This window comes from Ailuropoda melanoleuca, chromosome 15, assembly GCF_002007445.2.
Source record: "Ailuropoda melanoleuca isolate Jingjing chromosome 15, ASM200744v2, whole genome shotgun sequence".
NCBI lineage: Eukaryota > Metazoa > Chordata > Mammalia > Carnivora > Ursidae > Ailuropoda > Ailuropoda melanoleuca.
In genome coordinates, this window is record NC_048232.1 from 65,221,470 (window position 1) to 65,235,917 (window position 14,448).

Genomic DNA, 14,448 nt, shown 5'->3' on the forward strand with positions numbered 1-14,448 from the left:
GGCTCTGAAATGGGCACCTTGCTCATCCACAAGATCCGAGAAGAGTATCCCGACCGCATCATGAACACCTTCAGTGTGGTACCCTCACCCAAAGGGTCTGACACTGTGGTTGAACCTTACAATGCCACCCTCTCCGCCCATCAGTTGGTAGAGAACACAGATAAGACCTACTGCATTGACAACGAGGCCCTTTACAACATCTGCTTCTGCACTCTCAAGCTGACCACGCCAACCTACATGGACCTGAACCACCTCATCTCAGCCACCATAAACGGTGTCACCACCTGCCTCCACTTCCCTGGTCAGCTCAGTGCTGACCTCCACAAGCTAGCCATCAACATGGTGCCCTTCCCACGTCTCCACTTCTTCATGCCTGGCTTTGCACCTCTGACCAGCCATGGAAGCCAGCAGTATCGGGCCCTCACTGTGCCTGAACTCATCCAGCAGGTCTTTGATGCCAAGAACATGATGGCTGCCTGGGACCCCCGCCATGGCCGTTACCTCACTGTGGCTGTTGTCTTCTGTGGGCGGAAGTCCATGAAGGAGGTAGATGGGCAGATGCTCAACATGGAAAACAAAGAATAGCAGCTACTTCGTGGAATGGATCCCCAACAACGTCAAGACAGCTGTCTGCAATATCCCACCTTGTGGCCTCAAGATGGCAGTCACCTTCACTGGAAATAGCACAACCATCCAGGAGCTCTTCAAGCACGTATCAGAGCAGTTCTCGGCCATGTTCCAGCGCAAGGCCTTCCTCCACCAGTACATAAGTGAGGGCATGGACGAGATGGAGTTCACTGAAGCCGATAGCAACATGAACGACCTTGTCCCCAAGTACCAGCAGTACTAGGATGCCACCGCAGAAGAAGAGGAGGATTTCGGTGAGGAGGCTGAAGAGGAGGCCTAAGACAGAGCACCATCACCTCAGGCTTCTCTGTTGCCTCAGCCTTCTTCCTCAGCTGCCCCTGCCCTCTCCCTCAGAATTGCATTTTTTTTTTTTTTTTTAAGATTTTATTTATTTATTTGACAGAGAGGCAACGAGAGAGGGAACACAAGCAGGGGAAGTGGGAGAGGGAGAAGCAGGCTTCCCGCTGAGCAGGGAGCCCGAATACGGGGCTCGATCCCAGAACTTTGGGATCACGACCTGAGCTGAAAGAAGACGCTTAACGACTGAGCCACCCAGGTGCCCCTAGAATTGCATTTTCTGCCTCTTTCTCATTTTGGGTTTTTTTTCTGTTTTGGCGGGGGGGGGGGTCCTAGCACAGTGCCTGGCACATAGCAGGCACTCAAAAATATTTGTTTTTTGTTGAAAAAAATTAAATAAAAGACTATATCATATTGGGCTGTATAGACATGCTGTTATTTAACCAGTTCCTATCAATGAATATTTAGGTCGCTTCCAGTATTTTGGTATTTCAAACAATGTTCCTACGAGTAACTCTGTACACAGGCCATTTTGCACAGATGCAAGCATATCTGTAGAATAAATTCTAGCAAGTGGATTGCTCAACATTTTTAACTCGGACAGTGGCTAACTGTGCATTTGTAACTCAGACTGATAACATCAAACCACCTTCCAGACATACAAGATCAGGGCTTGGCAAATTATGATCCACAGACCAAATCCAGCCCATGAGCTAAAAATGTTTTTGCATTTTTGTAAGTGTTGTTTAAAAAAGAAGAAGGGGGAGGGGGAAAGGAGAAGAATATGCGACAGACCTCATGTGACCTGTAAAGCTTAAAATATTTATTGTCTGGACCTTCGCAGAAAGTTTGCTGATCCCTCCAACTAGGCCAATTTATACTCCCCCATTAGCAATGTCTGGCAGTGTTTCTCCGCTATTTCAATTATAATCTTTGGTCAAACTGAGATCTAAAGTAATGCTTCAGGTTTTGTTTCAGTTGAAGAAAAAGTTGAAGCATCTGTAACACGTATGTACTGGCACTGTGATTTTTCCAGGCCAAAACACAGCCTGTTTCAGGATGCAAACATCAATTGACACTTGAGTTTGTCACCTCACGGTCATGAATGGCAAGAAAGGGTTAGAATCCCCAGCTGTCAGAATTGAAAGCAACTTTAAAGGTTATCAGGTCTGAATATTATGGATTTTGTGCACCATTAAAATTTCGAAAACAGTTTAAAGGATTAAAACAACATTACCAGCTTTTTACCTTGTGGTCATTAAAAGATAGAAATAATCCAAACACCATCTACTGTCACCAACACTTCATAAAAGAAAGGAATTTAACACCAAAAAGTAGGACATGCTCAATCCTAGAATAAACGCGAATCCATTAAACTGAGTCCACTTAGCTTCATGACCAGCCAGCCACAGTCATTTTCTTTCTGCCAATTTTGCCTCAGACTGAGGAAAATTCCATGTTAAACCTATGTTTGGGAACTAACCTCACTGTTTTCTAAACAATCTAAAGCTTCCAAATCCAAATGACATGCCTCAGATTCAATTCTGGTGACAATAAATTCATGGCCGATTCAAACAAGAATTTAGGATTTCTGCCCCCCCCCAGTCTCCTATCTTCCTATCTTCTCCCTCATCCACAATTCCTCATGTGTCCAGAATCACAAGACAAACAGCACAACTGGTCCAACCAACACCCCAGCCCACTCTCAGCCTTCCACATCCCACTGTCCTTGGGTCTTAGGTCTGATCCGCTCATGTCCTCATCCAATTGTGTTTTTAGTCCTCCTCATGGGGGTAGGTGTGCAACAAGCAACAACAGTAGAGAACTTCCTCTGTTCTGAGTAGCTGGAGAATTCCACATTCGTGGAGGCCCAAACAACAATCATCCATTCGTGGTCAGTGCGCCTCTTCCACTGACCCTTATAAACAGCCTCTACCGCACTCTCTTCCTTCGGGCTGCCAGAGCCTAGCCTTTCCCACGGTGCCCGTGGCGGATGGGGAGAGGGGCCTCCGGACGTATGTGCGTGAGTTTTTACCAGCACTTCAGAATTAATCAGTTATGATGGTTAATTTTAAGTGTCAACTTGGCTGGGCTAAAGGATGCTGAGATAGCTGGTGTTTCTGGAGAAGATGAGCAGCCACGGCCCAATCAGCTGAGGGCCAGAACAGAAAAGGCTGAGGAAGGGCAAAGTTGTGGTCTCTGCTGGAGCTGAGACATCCATCTCCTCCAGCTCTCGGGTATCACATCGACACTCCCAATTCTCTGGATTCCAGACTCAGATCAAGACATACCATCAGCCAACTGCCAGGCCTTCAGACTCGGACTGAGTTATACCACAGGCTTTCCTGGTTCTCCAGCCTGCAGACAGCAGATCATAGGACTTCTCAGCTCCGTAAGTGCACGAGCCAATGCCTTTAATAAAACTCCTTATATATATATATTTATACATAGCCTATTGGTTTGTTTCTCTGGAGAACCCTAATATGTCAGCTATCCCCGAATTTCAGAGCCAAGGTAACTTCAATGGCTTTGATCATGGAGCGAGAGAAACAGGACAGCGATATCATGTCCAAGTCTCGCCTTCCTCTGCCCTCCCTGGGCCCCTTTCATTCAATATTCTACTTCCTTCTGAGTGCCAGGCACTGCTGGTTTTCTCCTATGACTGCTCACCCACATCGTGACATAAAGTCAGCCTCCTGTTGGACCACCTGCTACATGGGCCCCACATGCCTTCTGGCACAGCTACGTCAGCCTCCGCCACTTAGATGGCCACACCCTGATCCTTGCCTGTCATCTCCAGCTGCCCCTGCAGCTAAAGCTAAATGACACTCAGGACTGCAAAGCTTCCTGTAGTCCTTCTGGCATCAAGAAAAGAATACATTTGAGCAGTCAGCACTAACATTAACTTCAAGAAATACAATACTAACTCAATCCATTTTCAATTAAGATTTTAGCTTCAGGGCACCTGGGTGGCTCAGTCGGTTAAGCTTCTGCCTTTGGCTCAGGTCATTATCTCAGGGGCCTGGGATCCAGCCTCAGCCTCCTCACATCAGGTTCCCTGCTCAGTGGGGAGTCTGCTTCTCCCTCTGCTCATGCTCCCTCCCCCTGCTCCCTCTCCCTCTCTCTCAAATAAATAAATAATACGTTAAAAAAAAAAAAAGATTTTTAGCTTTCACACAGCAGAGTTTTAAAAGAAGTCTCAGGCCTGAGAGTAGATCACTGAAAATATACAACACCTATTTCAGTGAACCAAACAGCAGGACTTTTGCTGCCATTCCGGTATTTTTTCCCTCAAGTCTCCCTGTCACTCGTGGTTCCAATGCAGGCTGAAAATAATTCTCTACCCTCCCAACACCAAACTACTCCTTCCTCTCCATTAATTACTACCTCAGCTTTTTATTTCCTTATTAAGCGTTTTAATAGGACTAGTAATCCAAGAGAGAAACTAAGTAGCAGATGGAATTTTTTGTTCTTTGTAAAATAGGCTGTGGTCAAAAACACACAAATTCTCACCAAGAAATGAAACAGGTATCCCAAGGAGATGGGACGCAGGGAAGGCGATGTGCTCTCGGCCAGTGCTTCATGCTTTCCTCAAAATGACCTCTTCCTGTTTTGGCAGCAGGTTCTGGATAATATCACGTCTCTATAAATCACCTCAGTCATGCAGATATGATTCAGTTATTTATTCCCCAGAACCACAGGATGTGGATTGAGATTTGACATTTGGAGATAAATGAGGAAGCCAGCCCTCCAGAATGTCTGCTTCCTTGCTGGTGCACAAAAACCCTCTTGCCTATGACATCAAGGTGTTAGCTTCCTAGCTTGGAGTTTACATGACCCAGGCATCTCCCATTAAATAGAGGAGGTAGATGGCATGGTTCAAACAAGCCCTCAAAGTCATGCAATGGTAGAGGCCGAAGACACCATAGAGGTTATAAGAAAAGCAATGAGCTAAATGGACACATTAACAGAACAGTGACTAAAACAGGGAAGACATATCTATGTAAAGGCAGCAAATGCATAAATGTAGTTCCCATCTGTCCAGGTTTGTGACATTCCACATGGTCAATGCCTGTTCTCAAAGTATCATTCATTCACGCCTTCACTCATTCAATAAACAGCTACTGAGTGCTTACTGGAGTCAGGCAGGGGTACTAAGCACCGGGGATGTGATGGTGTCCTAGAGATTCCTTCATGTAGCTTACAGTCTAGGGTTTACAGCTTAGCTAACGAAATTACAACAGCTGCCCACTGAAAAAAAAAATACCAAAGAGGTGGGGAAAGATGGAGGGCAGAACTGACACAACGATATTCTGAACAACTGAGAATTACTGGATACAGTTGACCCCAAAACAACAAAACAACTCGGGTTTGAACTGTACAGGACCACTTACAGATTTTTTTCAACAAATACCATACTGTAATGCGTTTTCCTCATAATTTTCTTAATAATGTTTCCTTTTCTCGAGCTTACTCTATTGTAAGAATACGGTATATAATACATGCAACATACAAAATATGTGTTAAATGACTATTTATGTTACCAGTAAGGCTTCTGGTCAATAGTAGGCTATTAGTAGTTTTGGGGGAGTCAAAAGTTATACATGAATTTTTGACTGTGTGACATATCAGTGCCCCTAACCCCCATGTTGTTCGAGGGTCAACCATAAATGGATTCTGTTCACAAATAAGTAGGCTTAACTATAAGCAGTCCACTTATAAAAGAGTAACCAAAATAACAATGCTGTTCATTCAGAAAATGTTGAGGACCAGCTTATGTGCTAGTCACTGTATCAAAAGCTGGGTTACAAAACGGACAAAATTCCTATCCTTACTGAGCTCACCATCTATGTGAGAAGATGAAAAAATTAACAAAGCGCTTCTAGATAGCTGGCAAAGTCTTTAAAGACGGGTGAAATGAGTTCTGAAGGAACGGGGTGGGAGGGTAGGTAATAAGGGGCTGGAAGGAGAGCAGCCCTCAAGACTTGGGGCTGAGTCCCAGTGCCGAAGGAAGGCAATGCCAGGAGGCACAGGGTTGGGGAGTTCAGTTCAGACAGAGGGAACAAGTATATTCTCAACTGAAAATAGTGCCTTCGGGGTGAACAGAAAGTGCATCTGGGCAGCAGCCAAAGAAAAGCCCAGAAAGGGAAACAGAAGCCACATCTAGAAGGGCTCCACACGCCCTGAGAGCGGAGCTGGCTTTATCTGGCAGGCGACGGAACGCCTCTGCTGTATTTGCAGCCTGACTGGATTGCATGATTCCATCTGCCTACGGCAATAGCACTCAGGCCCACGTAACTGCACTTCACACATTTCTGAANCCCACATCGTGACATAAAGTCAGCCTCCTGTTGGACCACCTGCCTACATGGGCCCCACATGCCTTCTGGCACAGCTACGTCAGCCTCCGCCACTTAGATGGCCACACCCTGGTCCTTGCCTGTCATCTCCAGCTGCCCCTGCAGCTAAAGCTAAATGACACTCAGGACTGCAAAGCTTCCTGTAGTCCTTCTGGCATCAAGAAAAGAATACATTTGAGCAGTCAGCACTAACATTAACTTCAAGAAATACAATACTAACTCAATCCATTTTCAATTAAGATTTTAGCTTCAGGGCACCTGGGTGGCTCAGTCGGTTAAGCTTCTGCCTTTGGCTCAGGTCATTATCTCAGGGGCCTGGGATCCAGCCTCAGCCTCCTCACAGCAGGTTCCCTGCTCAGTGGGGAGTCTGCTTCTCCCTCTGCTCATGCTCCCTCCCCCTGCTCCCTCTCCCTCTCTCTCAAATAAATAAATAATACGTTAAAAAAAAAAAAGATTTTTAGCTTTCACACAGCAGAGTTTTAAAAGAAGTCTCAGGCCTGAGAGTAGATCACTGAAAATATACAACACCTATTTCAGTGAACCAAACAGCAGGACTTTTGCTGCCATTCCGGTATTTTTTCCCTCAAGTCTCCCTGTCACTCGTGGTTCCAATGCAGGCTGAAAATAATTCTCTACCCTCCCAACACCAAACTACTCCTTCCTCTCCATTAATTACTACCTCAGCTTTTTATTTCCTTATTAAGCGTTTTAATAGGACTAGTAATCCAAGAGAGAAACTAAGTAGCAGATGGAATTTTTTGTTCTTTGTAAAATAGGCTGTGGTCAAAAACACACAAATTCTCACCAAGAAATGAAACAGGTATCCCAAGGAGATGGGACGCAGGGAAGGCGATGTGCTCTCGGCCAGTGCTTCATGCTTTCCTCAAAATGACCTCTTCCTGTTTTGGCAGCAGGTTCTGGATAATATCACGTCTCTATAAATCACCTCGGTCATGCAGATATGATTCAGTTATTTATTCCCCAGAACCACAGGATGTGGATTGAGATTTGACATTTGGAGATAAATGAGGAAGCCAGCCCTCCAGAATGTCTGCTTCCTTGCTGGTGCACAAAAACCCTCTTGCCTATGACATCAAGGTGTTAGCTTCCTAGCTTGGAGTTTACATGACCCAGGCATCTCCCATTAAATAGAGGAGGTAGATGGCATGGTTCAAACAAGCCCTCAAAGTCATGCAATGGTAGAGGCCGAAGACACCATAGAGGTTATAAGAAAAGCAATGAGCTAAATGGACACATTAACAGAACAGTGACTAAAACAGGGAAGACATATCTATGTAAAGGCAGCAAATGCATAAATGTAGTTCCCATCTGTCCAGGTTTGTGACATTCCACATGGTCAATGCCTGTTCTCAAAGTATCATTCATTCACGCCTTCACTCATTCAATAAACAGCTACTGAGTGCTTACTGGAGTCAGGCAGGGGTACTAAGCACCGGGGATGTGATGGTGTCCTAGAGATTCCTTCATGTAGCTTACAGTCTAGGGTTTACAGCTTAGCTAACGAAATTACAACAGCTGCCCACTGAAAAAAAAAATACCAAAGAGGTGGGGAAAGATGGAGGGCAGAACTGACACAACGATATTCTGAACAACTGAGAATTACTGGATACAGTTGACCCCAAAACAACAAAACAACTCGGGTTTGAACTGCACAGGACCACTTACAGATTTTTTTCAACAAATACCATACTGTAATGCGTTTTCCTCATAATTTTCTTAATAATGTTTCCTTTTCTCGAGCTTACTCTATTGTAAGAATACGGTATATAATACATGCAACATACAAAATATGTGTTAAATGACTATTTATGTTACCAGTAAGGCTTCTGGTCAATAGTAGGCTATTAGTAGTTTTGGGGGAGTCAAAAGTTATACATGAATTTTTGACTGTGTGACATATCAGTGCCCCTAACCCCCATGTTGTTCGAGGGTCAACCATAAATGGATTCTCAATTCACAAATAAGTAGACTTAACTATAAGCAGTCCACTTATAAAAGAGTAACCAAAATAATCCTGTTCATTCAGAAAATGTTGAGGACCAGCTTATGTGCTAGTCACTGTATCAAAAGCTGGGTTACAAAACGAACAAAATTCCTATCCTTACTGAGCTCACCATCTATGTGAGAAGATGAAAAAATTAACAAAGCGCTTCTAGATAGCTGGCAAAGTCTTTAAAGACGGGTGAAATGAGTTCTGAAGGAACGGGGTGGGAGGGTAGGTAATAAGGGGCTGGAAGGAGAGCAGCCCTCAAGACTTGGGGCTGAGTCCCAGTGCCGAAGGAAGGCAATGCCAGGAGGCACAGGGTTGGGGAGTTCAGTTCAGACAGAGGGAACAAGTATATTCTCAACTGAAAATAGTGCCTTCGGGGTGAACAGAAAGTGCATCTGGGCAGCAGCCAAAGAAAAGCCCAGAAAGGGAAACAGAAGCCACATCTAGAAGGGCTCCACACGCCCTGAGAGCGGAGCTGGCTTTATCTGGCAGGCGACGGAACGCCTCTGCTGTATTTGCAGCCTGACTGGATTGCATGATTCCATCTGCCTACGGCAATAGCACTCAGGCCCACGTAACTGCACTTCACACATTTCTGAAGGTGTGGCTGCAGGTAAGAAGACTGGAGGAAGGCGAGTGGTCCAGGTGAGCAAAGACAGTATGGTGGCGGAAGGACAATAATCATCATTTGTTCTTTCCAGTTTGGTTCCAAATCAAAGAGGGTTTAATTGAAAAGGAAAGAAACTTATCTAAAAAGAGGTCATACATTACAACTCAGCCTGGTCTTTCCACTTCAATTTAAAAAAAAAAAAAAAACCTAGAATCTCATTACAAGAGGACTAAAACTGCTTGTGCCTTTTGACCTGGTAATTCCATTAAGGGATTCCTAAGAAAACAACCTAGATGAGAGAAAAATAATTTTCTTCAAAGATGTTTTTGAATGTACTACTCAAATAGCCAACAAATGAAAATAATCCAAACATCTAAAAATAAGGGACGGTTTAAATCAAATGTCATCTATCAACATGACTAAATACTACATAAATATTAAAATAACTATAGCAAAACATGGGGATGTGTATGGAAGAAAAAAATCAGACTCCAAAACAATATATATCTGACCCCGATCAATAACACAACATACATTTGAACTGCACAGGCCCACTTATTTTCGGTAAATTCGATACGTATTTTCTCTTCCTTATGATTTTCTTTTTTTTTAACGTTTATTTTTTTAAAAGATGCTATTTATTTATTTGACAGAGAGAAAGAGAGAGCATAAGCAGGAGGAGTGGCAGGCAGAGGGAGAAGGAGAAGCAGGTTTCCCCTGAGCAAGGAGCCCAATATGGGGCTCGATCCCAGGACCCTGGGATCATGACCTGAGCAGAAGGCAGACGCTTAATAGACTGAGCCATCCAGGCACTCCTTCCTTATGATATTCTTAGTAACATTTTCTTTTCTCTAGCTTACTTTATTATAAGAATACATTATATAATACATATAATATACAAAATATGTATTAACTGTTTATGTTATTGGTTAAGTTTTTGGGGAGTCAAAAGTTATATGTAGATTTTCAACTGCATGGGGGTAGGGAGTGTCAGCGTCCCCTACATTATTCAAGGGTGAGCTGTATACACAATGACTACAACCATAAGTGCCCACCATGTGTTGGGCCCAAGGTTAGGTTCTGGGAATACAAAAATAAGCCAGACACGTCCCTGTCCTCCAAGATCTCAGAGTCCACTGGGCAAACCAGACTCGCATTATTACAACAGTATGAGGAGTTCTTGATGAAGCTGGGCCCCATGACAGCCGAGAAGAGGACTTGCCCAACTTAGAGACAACACACAAACATAACACAAACCTGGACATTAAGACCAATGGCAGAACTCAGTTACAAATCTGGATGACCCCAAACATGTACTTGTTAATTTTGTTGGATTATCCTGGGCATAAATAGAAACTGTAAAACTTATGATGAAGAACCCAAAATCCCCAAGAATATCTGTATGAAGCCCCCAAAGAATCCTTGGACCCTGGTTTGAGAAACAAGACCTAAATGTAGGAAGGTGGCAATAGGAGGGAAAGACAAAATTCGCCCAACCATCTATAGGTCCTAGGTCCTGATGAGGATTGAGGGAGAGAAAGCCAGAGATGATATCAAAGACTGAAGCCTCAGCCTCCAGAAGAATGGCAATGGGGCTTCCTGAAATAAGAAACCTAAGAAGAGGATCTGGTTTGAGTAAGAAATAAGCTCCATTTTTGACACTGAGTTTGAGGAACTTCGGGGAGAAGAAAGGTAGAGGTATTCAAGACTGCTGGAAATTGATCTCTGGAGATGTGGAGCCACAGAGACTGAGCATCCAAAGTCATCTTCTGGAGATAGCTGAAGCTAGCAATGCACGTTGAGCAACACGTAACGAGCATATTTAACATTACTAAATGTAGAAGATAGATCCCTTTTAGTCCCTCAAATATGTGTTAAGCATTTACTTACTTTCCAAGTAGTATCTCCATCAAATTAATAAAATAATGGAATAAGAGAATTATAATTAATAAACTATGGAATTAAAAGGTCATCTATACACAGAGGAGACACATCAACCTCATAACTTTCCATGGAAAATATTCTCTACTTTTACAATAAATGTAATTTGGAAATACAATTTGGTTAATGTAATCAACATGAAAGCTTTTTCCTGCAGTGATATATATGTGACCATCTTGCTACCAAGTCTGTGAACTTAAGAACTGTGGGGACTCTGTCTTATGTAAATGTCTAACAAGGTACCTGGAAAAATAGCAAATGCCTAATATTTGTGAAGGAATTTTGCAAGCATAAAGAAATTGCAAAGTTGTATGTAAGAACATACTACCAAGCTCTACTGCTGAAAACTATCGCGGCTGCCAGTGTGGAGCAGGATGCTTTCAGTCATGTGAAATCTACGATTACTCATACGTAAATCAGTGGCAATGCAGAAAATGTGAGAAATTCAGAATCCATTCATCTTTTTGGTACTACTGAGATTCTTTTTGTGTTTGTGATCTGTATGTGCCAACATTACAATTGAGTTATTTCCATAAATAATTTTTAAAAACCCCATTTTCAATGATGAGTTTTGAGTAGCAAAACTGGAAAGGATATTGTCAATCTGTTGTACATTCATAGAGTGCTGAATCTCATGTTCTTCCTTTCGCAAATATGCTTCAATACACAGAAAAGTGAAAACCACACTGTAAATAACAGGGCTGCAAAGGGAGAGCAAGAAGGGGAGAAACACAGTTTGGGTTCATACACTGGCTTGACCTCAAAACATGTGTCTCCTATTTCCACTTGCTGAAACAGACATTCCCAAGAAGATAAAGTGAAGATAATTCTTGTCCTTCCTCACCTTCTCTCTTCTGATTTACTTATTGTCTATGAAGACAAATGGCATGGCATTTTAGGGGGAGAATCAAGCTAGGATTAAGAGGGAAGTATGCAGGGGAGCCTGAGTGGCTCAGTCACAGTTAAGCATCTGACTTTTGGTTTCAGCTCAAGTCATGATCTCAGGATCATGAGATCGAGTCCCATGTCGGGCTCCTCTCTCAGTGCGGAGTCTGCTAGAGGTTTTCCCTCCCTCTCCTTTTGCCCCCCCCCCCACTATCTCTCTTTCTAAAATAAATAAATTTTTTTTTAAAAAAAGAGGGAAATACATGGTTTCCTTACATCTATCAGCTGAAGCTTATGAACAAAACAAAGCCTCCCAAACACGTAATTACCTAGGGGACCTATTAAAAATATAGACTTCTAGGCACTCTCACAGAATTTCTGATTCAGCAAGTCTGGGGTGAGACTGCAAATCTGTGTTTTCCCAAAGCTCCCCCAAGCCCACCTACTCCCACCAATGATTCTAATAACCAGCCAAGTTTGTGAATCATGAACAAGAGACTGTACTCAGACTTAGCAAATAACAGTAATGGTTTTCATAGGGACAGCACTTTAGAGTTTACAGAAAGTGCTTTCACATAAACTATTTCATCCCCACTTCACAGATGAGGAAAATGAGGCTCAGAGAGGTCCAAAGTCATATGCCTGTATTTGTCAGACCTCACTTCAGATGCCACAGCGTAATGCTGTCCCCACTGCACCATTATTCGAGCACCAAGCTTTTGAGCACTAGTTAACTTACTCACCCGAAGTGAGCTTCGGGTCTTATTTCACAGAGGAGCCATGCAACCAACCAACCAATAACTGTGGTGCACATGGACGATTCTTGCACCTGTCCAGAGTGCAGAAAGACCATCTACATCCTCATTAACCACTTTCACTATATAAGCACTAAAAAAATCTATTCAAAGGGAACTTTAATAAATTTGAAGAATGCACAGTTTGTAACATTCTAAAGTAATTTCATTTTATAACTTGTAATGAGAAATTATCAGAAGATAAAGAAAATAAGCGTATCTACTTCTGCAAAGAAAGCAATGTCCACACTCTCACTAATTTCTGTAACATTCTGCTGAATGCCAATTGCTATATTTTTATTTCAATGCATAATTCTAAGTTTCTAGTTAATATAACTTACCAGGAACCTCAAAGGGCAGGAACAAAATTTTTTGCAATTGGGAAAGGGAGCCATGAACATAAAATTTTAAAAATTGGTAGGGGTGTGATGCATCTATGAGGAGGCAGCAAGTGAGACACACAGATGGCTGAAATATCTTGGGTCTGGGAAAAGTGTCTGGTTTTCTGTCCATGCAGCTCTGTGTAACCTACTGAATATGGGCTATGGCAGAAAAGGCTGGTTAACATACTAGAAAACAAATTGCAGACACACCTGGAACACAGGGGAATCTCTATTTATAAATTACGGCCTACGGGCCAAATCCAGCGACTTGTTTTTTTAATGGCCCACCAGTTAAGAATGGTTTTAACATTTTTAAAGAATTGAAAGAAATCAGAAGAGTACTATTTTATGACCTGTGAACATTATATGAAATTCAGACTTTAGTGTCCATAAATAAGGTTTTACTGGAACACAACCACATTTACTCATCTACGGCTGTCTTCGCACTACAGTGGCGGAGTTAAGTAGTTGTGATAAGGGTCCATAGGACCCCTAAAGCCTAAAATATTTACTATCTGCCCTTCAAAGAAAAAGTTTGCCAATTCCTGCTTTAAGGGAGGTGTTTGGTTTCTTCCTGAAAACTGATTTTAATCTATCCTTTGTTTGCCAAATGTGAAATAAAATACTGAACTTGGAATCATCACAGATATATTTTCTTTGCTACTGACCTAAAAAGCACACCCCAGCCTAGATACCTTTGCCTGAGTGTCCCATTATTGAACTGACACTACTCCTGTGGTTTCGTAATCCAAAAGTAGGGGCAGGGAAGGGCTTCTGCACATTCAGTTCCATTATTGGAATGACAGATGTATAAAGACAGGCAGCCAGGCATACTAATCCAGCAGGGCCCTCTGCATGGGCCATGTGTGAGCCTTCCTTTCTTTGGGGAATGGACAGCTTTACCCTGTCAACAAATACTGTGGCCACTTTCCTGGCATTATTATTCTAAAACAGGAAATGCAACATATGAAGCATAATTCAAAGGAGAATGGCAGGAGTTGCTGTTGTCCCCCTTCCACCGAAGGCAGGAGGGGAGCCTATCGGAGCCCAGATAGTTCTGATCCATTACCAGCAGCCTAATTTCTGCCATTTTTGAAGGCAACGCGAATTGTAAAGCATTTGCTATTGTTGCACCAGTCAGCTAATTCAATTGTCAGAACATTTCAAACCTCGTAATTGAGACTGGAAAAAGTGGGAGTCTCACTCCTTTGAACTGCCTGTTAGACTATTCCATGTCACAGCTTGCTTGGCAGTAGGAATAAGAAAAATTCTCCATTAGGAAATTAATGTTTATAAATACCCTGGAAAGCCATATAATAAGCATAATGATTTAGAATGAATGCAACCAGAGTGGCTTATTATTAACATTGCAAGTACATATTTTAATTTGTGGTTTTATCACACACATTGATTGTTGGTTCAACTTTTTTTTTTAAGGATTTTACATTAGGTGTTTGTTTTCCTTGTGTATAGTGATCTAACCCTTAAAGTATTTTGCTCACATTTCAAACAACACTAAATCCAGAAAAAAAAAAAGATG

At 42.6% G+C, this 14,448-nt stretch overlaps 1 pseudogene; it reads left to right on the forward strand.

Moving 5' to 3' along the window:
- Nucleotides 1–6: 6 nt before the first annotated feature.
- Nucleotides 7–907, forward strand: LOC100473181 (annotated as a pseudogene).
- The last annotated feature ends 13,541 nt before the right edge of the window (nucleotides 908–14,448 follow it).